Source organism: Phalaenopsis equestris, unplaced genomic scaffold, assembly GCF_001263595.1.
Source record: "Phalaenopsis equestris unplaced genomic scaffold, ASM126359v1 Scaffold202527, whole genome shotgun sequence".
Lineage (NCBI taxonomy): Eukaryota > Viridiplantae > Streptophyta > Magnoliopsida > Asparagales > Orchidaceae > Phalaenopsis > Phalaenopsis equestris.
This window is the reverse complement of record NW_018222222.1, coordinates 170,433-184,094: the sequence shown is the minus strand read 5'-3', so window position 1 is coordinate 184,094 and position 13,662 is coordinate 170,433.

Genomic DNA, 13,662 nt, shown 5'->3' with positions numbered 1-13,662 from the left:
CAAATTGAAGCCCTGTGCTCCACCCCAAGCTCATTTATATAAATAACCCCCTTCACGACCAAATGAGACATGATTTGAATCTTTGGGGAAACTCTGCCAAAATCTCACCAAAGACTCTCGGAGAACTCCTACACTCAAGCCCACCATTTTCCCCATCTGGTTCCTCGTGTGAGAGCTCAATTTTGAGCTCAAAATTTCAGCCCGAACTAGGAAAAATTTCTCCACACCTCCACAGTCCACCAAACTCCAATTAACTGTGCACACATCATCCCCACATTCAGAGGAGTTGATTCCCCACAAAAGCCATATCATAAACAGCCTCTTAACATAGCTCTAAGCCAACACTTGAAATCGACTTCGATCGAAATCATATATAAAAAATTCATTAAGGACTAGGACTTCATCTAGAGGTTTTTTGAGTCCATTCAAAGCTACCACAACCATCTAATTGAGGTCTCCCCTCTCAGACAAAGCTATTGAACCTCAACCCTAATCTGAGCTTATTTTTATTTTTCATACATATTTATTGTATTTCATAACGTATAAGCCACACAGATATATTCTTCATGAGTAGATGAAGGTGTAGGAACAAACCTCATGTAATTTTGTTGAGTCTAGACGAAGATCTTAAGGTTTTAGTGGGAACGGTTCTTGGGTTAGGTAACTTGGGGATGATGAAGGAGAATCATTTGATCACGTGTTTATTCAATGGACGGAAGAGATCAAGTCGGACAAACTCTTAGACTGAATGCTGAGGTGGTTGGCGATGTCAAATGGTGAAGCGCCGCATGGAGGCTTCGGAACGGACGAGGATGAGGGGGCGCCGCATGTTTAAATAGAAAAATCAGGATTTATTTTATTTATTTTAATACCAAAACTTTAAAAATTCATAACTTTATCTAGAAAAATCATAAAAATAAAATAAAAATAAAAATACTTACTTGCTTAGTCAACAAAGGAGAATATATGGACTAAAAATAAAAAATATTTGTGGACTCTTTTATTTTTAATGAATTAAATACTCTATGGAGTATTTTAATTCATTATGATCAAACATTGCTCACCATGGCTTAAAACTTTTAGGGTTCAATTCTTATGATAAGGGCTATGCTCTCTGATTTTTCTAAGGTTAGAGAGCATCTCTGCTCTTCTAACCCTATTTTTCAAGTTAGGATGGCTATTTTGGATTATTTTAATTGTATAAATTGAAATACCACTTGGAAACTTATGAAAATAATTTTAGTAGGTTTCCTGTGGTCAAAGAAGCATACAAAAAATGTTATGATGATTTAAATTATTTTGTACATTTCTAAAGTTGATTAATTGTATATATCTTATTTTAATTTATGTAAATTAAATACTAATAAAAAATTGACAAAATCAATTCCACACTGTGTATAAAAATCATGTCAACCCACTATAAGAATTTAAAAATTGTTTGACTAAGTTTGAGCATTAAAGTTGATTTTTTAAGAAATCTTATATTTTTGTACTAATATAATTATCTTAAATCAAATACACTTGGGAAGATTATGAAAAGTGTTTTTCTGAGTTCCTTGTGATCAGGGGCTCTTAGGAATAATAAAATTTATTTTTGAGAAAATACTTAATTTTTTAGCTTTATTTTGAGTTTAAAACATCTTAAAATAACTGATAATCCCAAAAATACCAAAGTACTTCAAAATGTGCTTAATTGTTCTCTGATCAATTAGAACTCATTAAGATATTTTTCCCTAATTTTTTTTAAGTTAAAAGTAAATTTTTAGGAACCTAAATTTTTTTTCCTTATTTTCCCATTAAAATAATATAATAAATAAATAAATAATAATTAATTATAAAAATATAAAATTTGTTTCTCTTAGTTCTCTGAACTCATAGAAGTTTAAAAAAAATATAAAGATAATTTTGGTAATTACAACATTATTTTACGTTTAATTAAGTCATTAAAATTGATTCATAATCAAATAATAATGATAGATACTTAAATAAAAAAAAATAATGGAATTTTCTCTAAATGTTTTCTCTGATTTAAGGGGACCTCTAATAATCTTCTCGTAAATAAAAACTTTATTTTGGATAGTTAAGTAAATTAATTTTGAAAATACTACTTTCTAAATTTAAATAATTATTTAAATTAAATTAAAATATGAAAATCCACATTTTCTTCTTGAATGTTTTAATTGATCCATAGATAAGACACTCTAAACATTCTCAAAGTTGTTTGAATTTTGATTAATGAGTTATGAGGTGAAGAGCGCCAAGGACAAAGGGGTAACTTTAGATGTTGCTGCCTTGATCAAAATTTAGGATTAATAAAGGGAAAACAAGTGATTTTGATCTTAATGAACATGTTTGGTTGATTGAAATATAATGGGATTAAAAGGTAGGAACTCACTTGCCACCTTTTCTATAATAAGAACAAAATTGTAATTTCCTTAATTATCATGACTTGGAAGTCAATCAAATTTAAATGATTCTCAAGTGATGGGTTCGAGTTAGGAAGATAATATTTCATTAATTTTAAGCTCATTACTAATGATAATGTGATCTTTCAATAAGAATGCATGTCATTTAAAGCAAAATTTTGCTAGTTGTCATTTCACCTATTGTGATTGTTCAGGGTTTAGTAGTGACCTAGGCTTGACATTTAAACTCATTTGATTGGATTTAGAAGATAACTTGATAGATGATTAACATTTTTTAACACTACAAGCCCAATTTTAATTTTGGGTACCAAAACCTTTAATGACTCAGATCTGCCTTAGGGGCACCCACCTACATAACTCTTAAATGAAATATCATTTGATTAATTGAGTGTCCTAGCCTCGGGATAAATAAAACATCAAGCTTCCTTGAGCAATGGGATAACCTTAGCTTAACCTTGGATGATTAATGAAACAATATGATAATTTCAAAATGAACTCAAAATATTTCAAAAAATCTTGAAAGTGGTTCAAGGTCATGCTTCGAGCACTTTGAAATCTCTTGAATATTTATAAGGGCAAATTGAACTTGCTATATTTTGTTCTAAAATTATCCACTAAGATCTTACAAGACTCAATAAATTCACAACTTGAAATTCACAAGACTCAATAAATTCACAACTTGGGGTTTGGTAGCTATACCTTCATCTACTCCTGCAATTCAAATTTCTTGCAAAATTATATACATATTGCCAAAGAAAACCTTTTAGTGGAGGAGCTGGAAGAATTGATAAGTACGCTTTTAAGTTATTGCATTTACCTTTTCGTACCTCTTGTTTCTTGCTTGCAAGCTTAAGGTCACCCTACATGTCAAAAAAAAAAAACAAAACCAAAAATTAAATAAGATAAAAATAAGATAAAATTCACTGATAAAATTCACTGCCACAATAGTCAAAATACAAGACAACTCAAAATTTAATCACAAACAAAACAAAATAAAAATTACAACTAAATTAATACATCTCTATCGGATAATCAGGAATTCCTCGGAGTAGGTAACCTACAGTTGGTAATGAGATTTCCCACGATCTAAATGAAAGTATGAAACTCATTAAGTTAAGTTTAGCAAATTCATTTGGAATAAGTGAATCCGAAAAAAATAGTGGTGTCGGAGTGAGGGAACTACAGTATCCTAAGCGATGTCGCTCTAATCAACTTTAACATTCCCCATAATATTTAAATAAAAATAACTTTAGAGAACACTTGATTTAACATCATGACTTGACACATTAGAAAACTTAAACTCACCACGACAAAGAGTTTGGAGCTAGCATTGTGGGCAGCACGACCATCTTCAACAATAAAACATGTCTACACCAGCTAAACCATTTTGTTGAATTAAACAACAAGCCATAGGACTTCGAGGTTGTCCACTTACTGTGACATAAATCTTCAATTTATCTTTAGGATTTTGTATAGCTCTGTTATACAATATAAGTCATAACCTATTTTAGGGTTCCAAGGTTGTCGTTCGCATGACCTAAATTCTCACATCTTCCAGGCTACTTGTGTGATCGTTTCACACGAACGTAAGCCCTAATTAATAAAATTGGAAGGATGAAACTCTTAAATATTTCTCCTCTAAATTGTAATGAAACCATAGGATATCTTGGGAAGTCACCGAGGTTCTCCTCAGGGTCTGTGACATCCCCTAGTTCTTCTTCCTTAGGATTCCAAAAATAAATTGTTCTAAATTTAAGCCATTCCCATTTCACACCTCTTTGTCCAATATTGTTGAAAAGTCATATCCCTTTGAACTCCTTGAAAATAATATCTCATGATTTTTATTGAGAGTTTTCTTAGATGACTTTGGTTATCTGAGATGTAATTAACAATATGAGATTCCCTTTAACAGACCCAACTTAATATAAACCCTATTTAATTTTTCATATTAAGTAGGGAAACTTGTCGATCTATAATATAAATTGGTTTTGCAGACCTTATAGATGTCATATTTTTCTTAGTTTATTGGATCGAGCCTCACCTTCTAGTCTTGTGTTTATCTTTCGGGATAGATACATAGCTTGAGGTGTAATGCTCTTCCATTTTAACTATGAACGATATGGGATCAATTTGATTTCATATTTTTCTAAGCTTAAATATATATTTAAATTAAATTTCTTTCCGAAGCGGGCGACGTGATTTCAGTTCTGGCAACGGATAACTTCTAACAGGCAACTCCTCAACTTTTTAGTGCCGACAAGGAAATAATTTCAATCTTGTTTTGTATAATAAAACTTCATGTCCAGGCTCAAATTCCTTTTTATTGTCTTCTGATCATGACATCCTCTTTTGACCATGCCATTCTCTCATTTTCTCTTTATAAATCCTAGCATTATCATAAGATTCATTCATAATCTCTTCAAGCTCAAACAATTGCAATAATCTTTTCTCACCAATATCTTTTAAATTAAAATTAAACTCTTTAATTGCCCAATAAGTTTTATGCTCTAATTCTACTGGTAAGTGACAAGTCTTCCCAAAAATTCACTATATGGGGACATTTCTATATGTGTCTTATAAGATGTCCTGTAAGCCCATAATGCAGTATCCAATCTAGCAGACCAATCCATTTTATTAGGATTGACACTTTTTTAAATTCTCTTAATTTTACGATTAGATACTTCTGCTAGACCACCAGTTTGGGGATGATAAGCAGTCTCAATCCTATGTATAATATTATATTTTTCCACCAATTTTTCAATTCGTTTCTTCTGATTGTGAGATCCTCCGTCAGTAATTATTATTCTTGGCATTACATATCTTGTAAAAATATTTTTGATTAAAAATTTTGAAACACTCCAAACAGCACATCAAGGTAAACAAAATGGTCCCATGAAATTTAATCCCCAAACATCAAAAGTTTCAACTTCCAAAATAAAATTTAGAGACATTTAATTTCTTTTTAAAATATTGCCTACTCATTGACATCGATCACATGCTGTAATATATATATTAACATCTCTAAATAGAGTAGGCCAATAAAATTCAGATTGTAAAATTTTGTGAGCATTTCTATCAATCTCAAAATGACCTCCAAATTCAGAATCATGACATTTTTGGATAATTTCTTCAATTTCTTCATAAGGCACACATATCTGCATAACTAAATCTTTGCATTGTTTGTACAAATATAGGTCATCCCAAAAGTTAAATTTTACATTGTGATAAACTTCTTCTCTTCTTATTTTATCAACGTATATGGTAAAATACCACTAACAATGTAGTTTACAATATCAGTATACCACGGTATTTCCCATCCTTTAATAACATAAAGTTGTTTATCAAGAAAAGTTTCACTAACTTATTTATCAAGATCAAATGTTTCTTCTTATTCCAGTCTAGATAAATGATGAATAATTTTATTATTAGATCCTTTCCTATCGACTACCACAAAATCAAATTCTTGCATCAGAAATACCCATCTAATTAATCTTGGTTTCACTTCCTTCTCTTGCATCAGATATTTTATAGTCGAGTGGTCTGTATGCACAACACATTTAGTTCCAATTAGATATGAGCTAAACTTATTAAAATCATAAATAATGGCTAATATCTTTTTTTCAGTAATGGTATAATTAATTTGAGCATCATTGATAGTTTTACTATCTTAGTATATAACTATAAAAGTTTTGTCATATATATGCCCTAAAAGAGCTCTAATTGCATAATTACTAGCATCACAAATTAATTGAAATGGTTTCTCCTAATAAGGTGAAATAATTATAGGAGTAGACATCAATTTTTATTTTAATATTTCAAATGCATTAAGGCATTCTCAATTGAAATCAAATTTTGTATCTTTTTTTCCAAAATTTGGCATAAAGGCCCTCTAATTTTTGAAAAATCTTTGATATATTACCTATAAAAACCAACATGTCCTAAAAAACTCCTCTTATAGTAGTAGGTGGAGGTAGTTTAGATATTACTTAAAGTTTTGCTAGATCTACTTCCATGTCGTTTTCCAAAATTTTATGCCCAAGCACAATTCCTCATGCAACCATGAATTAACATTTTCTCCAATTTGATACTAAATTCATCTTTTCACATAGTTCTAGAACTTTCTCTAAATGATTTAGATATATTTCAAATGAATTTCCAAACACAGAAAAATCATCTATAAAGACATTTATCCCTTTTTCAATGAAGTCACGAAAAATCGATATCATACATCTTTAAAATGTCACAGGCGCGTTACATAAACGAAAGGGCATTCATCAGAAAGAAAAATTACCATAAGGATTAGTAAATGTTGTCTTCTCTTGATCTTCTAGAGCAATTGGTATTTGATGATAGCTGGTATATCCATTTAAAAAACAAAAATATCTGTGCCCAGCTAGTCTATTCAACATCTGGTCCAAGGATGATAAAGGAAAGTGAACTTTCCTAGTGGCTAAATTTAATTTTCTATAATCTATGCATATTCTCCATCTAGTGACTTGTCTTGTTGGTATTAATTCATTATTCTCATTTATCACTGCAGTCACACCCCCTTTCTTAGTAACACAATGAATTGGACTCACCAAGCACTGTCTGAAATAGGATATATAATTCTCGCATCTAACCATTTTAAAATCTTTTTCTTAACAACTTCTTTCATCATAAGGCTTAATCTCCTTTGAGGATCAATTTTTGGTTCATGATGTTCTTCCAATAAAATTCTATGCATACAAATTGAATGACTGATTCCTTTAATACTAGCTAATCTCCATGCAAAAGCTTTCTTATTTCTTCTTAAATTTTCTAACAACTTTTGTTCTTTTGCTTTAGTTAATTCTGAGGATACGATAACAAGTAATGTGGATAAATCTCCTAAAAAGGCATATTTTAAATGTGTAGGAAGTGTGTTCATTTCTAGTTTAGGAGGTTTCTCAATCAATGAAATAAAATTTTTATTATTATCCATAGGATCAACAATTCAAATTGTTCCTGAACATAATTCAATTCTTCATTACTCACTCCATAGATTCATCTTGAATTATATCCTCATCCTCATACTCAAAATGTTCTTCCTCAATTTTCTTTTCAAATGTATTCATGAAATATTCATTGCTTAAATAGTTGTTAATTTCCATTCCAAAGCAATCATCCTATCTTCCTTTTGTTGGATATCTCATTGACTTTGCAATATTAAATGTGACCTCTTGATTGATAACCATCATCATCAATTTTCCTTTCTACACATCTATCAAAGCTCTTCTAGTGGCAAAAAAAGGTCTTCCTAAAATCACAGGAATTTATTTTTCTTCCTCCAAATCTAACATAATAAAATCCAAGAGAAAGATAAATTTATCAACCTTTACCAAAACATCTTCAATAAATCCTTTAGGATAGGTAATCAAATGATCAGCTAACTGAAGAGTTACAGTATTAGGAGAAATTTCTCCTAAATCCAACCTTCTAAAAATCGATAGAGGCATAAGATTAATATTGGCTCCTGATGCAGGGTCTATTTAGCGTGTTAATTTTGCAAATATTTTTCAATATTACAAATTACACACGGCACATGCAATATTAAATATGCAAATTAATCTCAACAAGAATAACTTTTATGAAAATAGTTTTATCTTTTAAAACTCTTTAAACTGCCAAATCCCTTAAAAATAACTCAAGTATACATATCGCTCAAGTAATAAAGGACTCTAATGGAGTCCAAGATATCGATCCCAAAGGGAAGTTGGAAATGCCTATTAGTAAATTCTTAAGATTATAATCTAAACTAGAATTTTAAACTACAAAAGTGAAGTGCTAAATTTTAATATGAAGTAATAGAGTGAATGCTAAAAAAGATGTAGGAAAAAGAGAAAGTTAATTAAACTAATTGCTAAACTTTCAAAAGTAAAATTATGAAAACTAAACAAAGTTTTTTGTGACAAAGAGTTCAAAGTTAAGAGAGTTCAAAGTGTGACGAGAAGTTCAAATTTAAGAAAGCATCCTTCCCCATTATAATGAGTATATGGATTCTAAAGAAATTAAAATCATTTGGAAATATATATAAAAACTGTTTTGAGCCAAATAGGAGCAATCCTATTCGTTACCCTTCTTTACCCTCTTCCAAGTACCCTCTTCCAAGTACATAAAGAACATTGTCTAATCCAGAGTTTGGTCCCTAATTCCATTGTTAGGCTGGGAGCATACCAGTGGCCACTCTAGAGCTCTCACTACTCCCTCACCTAAGGATTAGCAATCTTGCATTAGTTTCCAATCAACTAGACCGAATTGAGGATTTAATCTTTCACCTTAAAATCTCTAATTCTGCATCCAACAAAGTATATTTCCCTATTTATTTGCACCCAATTCCATGGATGACGTACTCTCTCAAGAAATCAAATGTGATTCTCCCTATGTTGTAGAAATCGTAGCCCTTTCGGAATATATGTTTCTCAACACATTTTAATCTTTCAATTGGTCAGATAGAAATGTAAATGAAGATCAGAGTTCAAATCATCACACATTATTGACATGTAAAATCATATAAAACAAAATAAATTCTTCACAAAACCATATCTCAAAGTAGGGAGAAGGATAAAGAAGACTACTCAGAATTCATGAGAAGGATATGGCAAAACACGGATTTCATTAATAAAAACTAGTTTACACAATAAGAGAAATAAAAGACACAACTTATCTCACAATCCTTCCCAAACAAATCCTTAGAAGTTCTCTTCATGCCTTTCTCTCCTTACAAGTACTCTTAATTCTCTTTTAGAAGTGTAATTTAGAAGTGTAATGTTTAGAAGTGTAATGAAGAAGAAATTTCTCACATTTCCTCTCCTCTTACAATCCTTGAAGAAAACCTTCAAGTCCTTGACTTTCTCGCTCTCTCCCTTTCTCTCTTTCTCCCCCTTTTACATGCCACTTCAACTTCAACCCCTCCAAAAAGAATTCAAAATTCTCTCCAAAACTTTATCCAAAAGTCAACTCTTTTGAATTTAAAAGATATTTCAATTGATCCAAGAGACACATCCATTGATCCAAGAGACACAAGAGACACATCCCTTCATAAAAGAATCTTCAAAACTGTCTAGATGCATTAAATCACTCCAAGGGGTGTTTAGAATAAGTTTCCTATTAAAAATTTGCACAAAATTTGTCCTAAATCGTCTTAATCCACAAAAAGTCATCTCTAGCACATCTGGCTACAATTCTGGAGCATCTGGCGCCAGCTTCCTTAAGTCTGCGATGTTCTGGGTTTTAGCGCATCTAGCACCAGTTCTGGCTCATCTGGTGCCAACACTTTATAAAATGGCACATCTGGTGCAATTGACACCAAATCTCTATAAAATGGCGCATCTGGCGCTATAATTCCCAAAATTTATTGTTTTGACTCCAAATTTTGTCCTTTTTGCTAATTTGCTCCAAATGCCTAAAATTGAGATGCCTACAATAAAAACATGAAAATACCCTTATTTAAAGTGCAATATCACAAAAAATAAGCATAAAATGTATACTTGAAACAAGATATTATTTTGGTGTATCAAAATCCCCCAAACTTAAATATTACTTGTCCTCAAGTGACACTTTTACTACATAAAAGCATATGGCTTAGGCTAAAGACTAACTTATTACTCATATACTTTTGTTTAATAAATAAAATAGTAATATTTAAGAAAAATCTTCAATAACATAGATTCAAACTCTAAGTTTAAGAGTTCTTAGTAATCAAATTTAAGATTTTTGAATTTCGATTCATTTCAAGAAAAATCACAATTTGTCATATCAAGGATACTTAGAACATCAAGGATACCACAATTTGTCATATCAAGGATACTTAGAACATTCATATGAAAAATGAAAAAATGAAAAATTTACTAGTAATGCTACTAATACTTCAATACAAGTTTAGAAAATGTAATAAAATATTTTTCTTAAGTTGATTCAAGTGAAGCCAATTTTTTATTTGGTGTCTCCTTAAGCTTCTCCTCACTCATTTTTCTTTTCTTTTCTTTCTTTTTTTTTCCTTTTTCTTTTTTTCTTTTAGGACCTTTTTAATCTTTTTTTTTTCTTTTTTCTTTTTCAGGTGAGGATTAATATATCGAGATAGCCTTTAATAATTTTGAATTTCACTATCCCCTTCTTAAAGTTAAAACTCCTTACCTTTCTTCATTTTATAAATTCATATTAGTTTATGATTTTTCATAAGGCTTCATTCTTTTCTTCTTGCATGAAACTCTAAAATTCTTAATACTTCAAAAATATAATTTCCTTTACTTAAAATAGAAAAACATAGTCTTATCTTATCATACCAATCCTCTATAACTTAAAAATTGACTTTCATTATTAAAAACTTTTTACTTAATTTACCATAATATTCATAAACATAAGTATAGTCATTTAAAGTTAAATCTTAATATCTCCGGTAATGTTAAATACTTTTAAAACTATAGTTAATTAATGACAAATAAAATTTAGTTTACTTCGTTTTAAAAGAAATTTTTCTTTCCCCCAAACTTTAGTTTTTAAGTGATTTAGAAATGTTTTAGTACAAAATGTAGTAGGTAAAAGAAAACACTAAACGCATGAAAATAAAAACTAACCTGTTGAGGATTTATGAGTATGAAACTGGTGTCTATTATACTATAGGTACTAACATTAAAAATACATACAGGCTTTAAAGCATTAAATCAAGCAGAATATATTCTAAATGATTTCCAGAAAATTAAAAATAAAAATAAAAACTAAGAATACTAAAAATGCAGGAAAAGTAAAAATCTACTTTTACTATTACAATATAGGTCCTTAATATAGAATGAAAGTTTTTACTGTTTCAAATAACATCAAATAACAACATATTAAAAAATAATAGATAAACAAACTAAACTTCTAAGAATATCAGTCCTCATCGCCTTCCTCATCATCATCATCTTCTTCTTCTTCATCATGAATAGAAGCATAAGGAATGAAGCTGGGGCAAGTTGGAAATTTCACATTGTATTCACCCCTAAGATATATAACCATAGCATCCTTAAAAGCTATATCATGTTGAACTCTCCTCTGCTTATACTCATTATTATAAGCATTTCTTGCTCCAATTTCTCCAATCTGATTATGCATATTAACTATAATCATTTGTTGAATCATAAGCTGCTCTATAATATTTTCAAGTGAAGCAGAGCAAGATGTAGAGGCCCTTGCAGCTAATGTAGAGGGTTTTTCAATACCTCCACTCTTAGACTCAACAAATAATTATACTTTTTGAACCATATGCTTCCCAATAGAATTTTTTGGCTGCAGCATTTCCTCATTTCTATGAGACTCTACTCCTGATTGCTCACATAAAGTGAAAATCAGAACAGAGTAACCCAATCCACTAGCTGTAGCACTATTAACTATAATCTGAGCCTGATGAATAATGAGAGAACTAACATATACTGCCTTCATTTTCTGGATCAACTTTTTCAATTCTATTTGAGTGTTATAACAATGTTGGGCTTTGAAATTAATAAATCTCTTTGTGTCAAAATTTTTTGTCTGCTTTCCTCTCTTTACTCGTGGAGCCATTGAAATTTTTATGAAAATCCAAATAAATCTCAAAATCAAAAATCTAACTCCCCAAGTAAGATTATTTGGTAAGAGCTTTTCACCTTGAGTTTTCTTCTAGCTTTTCCATCAAAAATCTCAAATCTCAGATCTTCCATAATGTAGGAAAAATCCATGGTGAAAATAAAAAATTTCTAGATTATAGTGAAGCTCTTACCAAAATAAGATGAAATCTAAGATCTTCGGCCTCCAAAATCTTCTCTCACTAACAATGTGAAGCCCTAGGTCACAGTTTAAAGGTAGGAAACAACCCAAGTAGTAAAAATGAAGTTTTACTATACGATTTTGTGGTTTGTTAGGCAATCTGGCTTTTGCGGGATTTTGGCGTATCTAGTGTCAAATCTGGCACATCAAGCACTTCCTCTCTATAAACTGGCGCTTCATGCGCCAATTTGGTGCGCCTGGAGCCAACGCCAAAATTTTTCAGAGTTCATTCTCTGTGGAAATCTGCTGCATATCATTCTGCGTCCTCTACTAATTAACTCAAATAAACATTTATAATTAATTTAAACATTAATCTAACACCAAACTGTTACAAACAGCACATAATTCACTTTTAGATATAAAATCCACGCTATTACAAACTAATATTTTTCAGGCCAACAAACATTTAATTCAGTGTCCAAAGTAAACCAAACATCCTAACATTGAAATCTAAACATCAAAATATTAAACACAAACTAAAATAGAGTTTAATAGTAAAAGTAAATGCAGTCCAACGTAACATATTAGCACAAATAAGCAGTACTAAATAAAATATTTCGTGCATAGATTAAGTTCAAACATCTTCTTCGCTCTCATTCCCCTAGATATCTCCCATAGATTGGCAGTGTAAGTACAAGTTGTAGAAGGGTCGGTAAGGAAATTCATCAGTTGAATCTTCCCCAATCCAAGCAGGTTTCTTGAACATACGTACCAAGCCACGTTCAATACGACCAATATGTTTAAAATGTTCGATCAATCTCCAATCTAGATGATCCAACATTTTAAAAACATTCTCAATTGCATGCATAAGGTTTTCTACCTCTTTTTCTATCTTTTTAATCCTCTTCAAAAGTACATTAGAACTGAAGTAAGGTTGAATTGGTGATGAATTCTGGTATGTTTGATCTATCAGTACATTCATATCATTCATATCATGCTCATCTCCCATTCTAATATAATTGCAATAGACTTCTAGATCCATCGGCTTTCAAGGAAGAAGCATTTTCTTTCAACTTTCATAACGTACTTATGATTGACTGCATAGTAGGAAATTAGTGGATGGATGCCGCAATCTAATTGCAGATCAATTGAAAATCAAACCCAAAACTGATTTCACAATAATTGCTCTTATATCAACATGCTTTCCAGTTTAAATACAGTAGTTCAGAATAACACTCTCCTTAGTTACCTTGCTGATTTTCACAGTGGGAAGTAATTTTGATGCAATAAAGAAATGCCACACCTTAGAAGCAGGATTTAATAATGATGAAGAAAAACTTACATTTCAATCATCTATGGCCTCACAATATGCATCTTCATCTGTAAGGTATCGATAGCGTTCATTCATATTATCTCTCGTAGGGGTAAAATTCACACAGTGGAAAATATACACATTTTCAATCATAAACATCTCATTTATTCTTGAAGGAGTGAA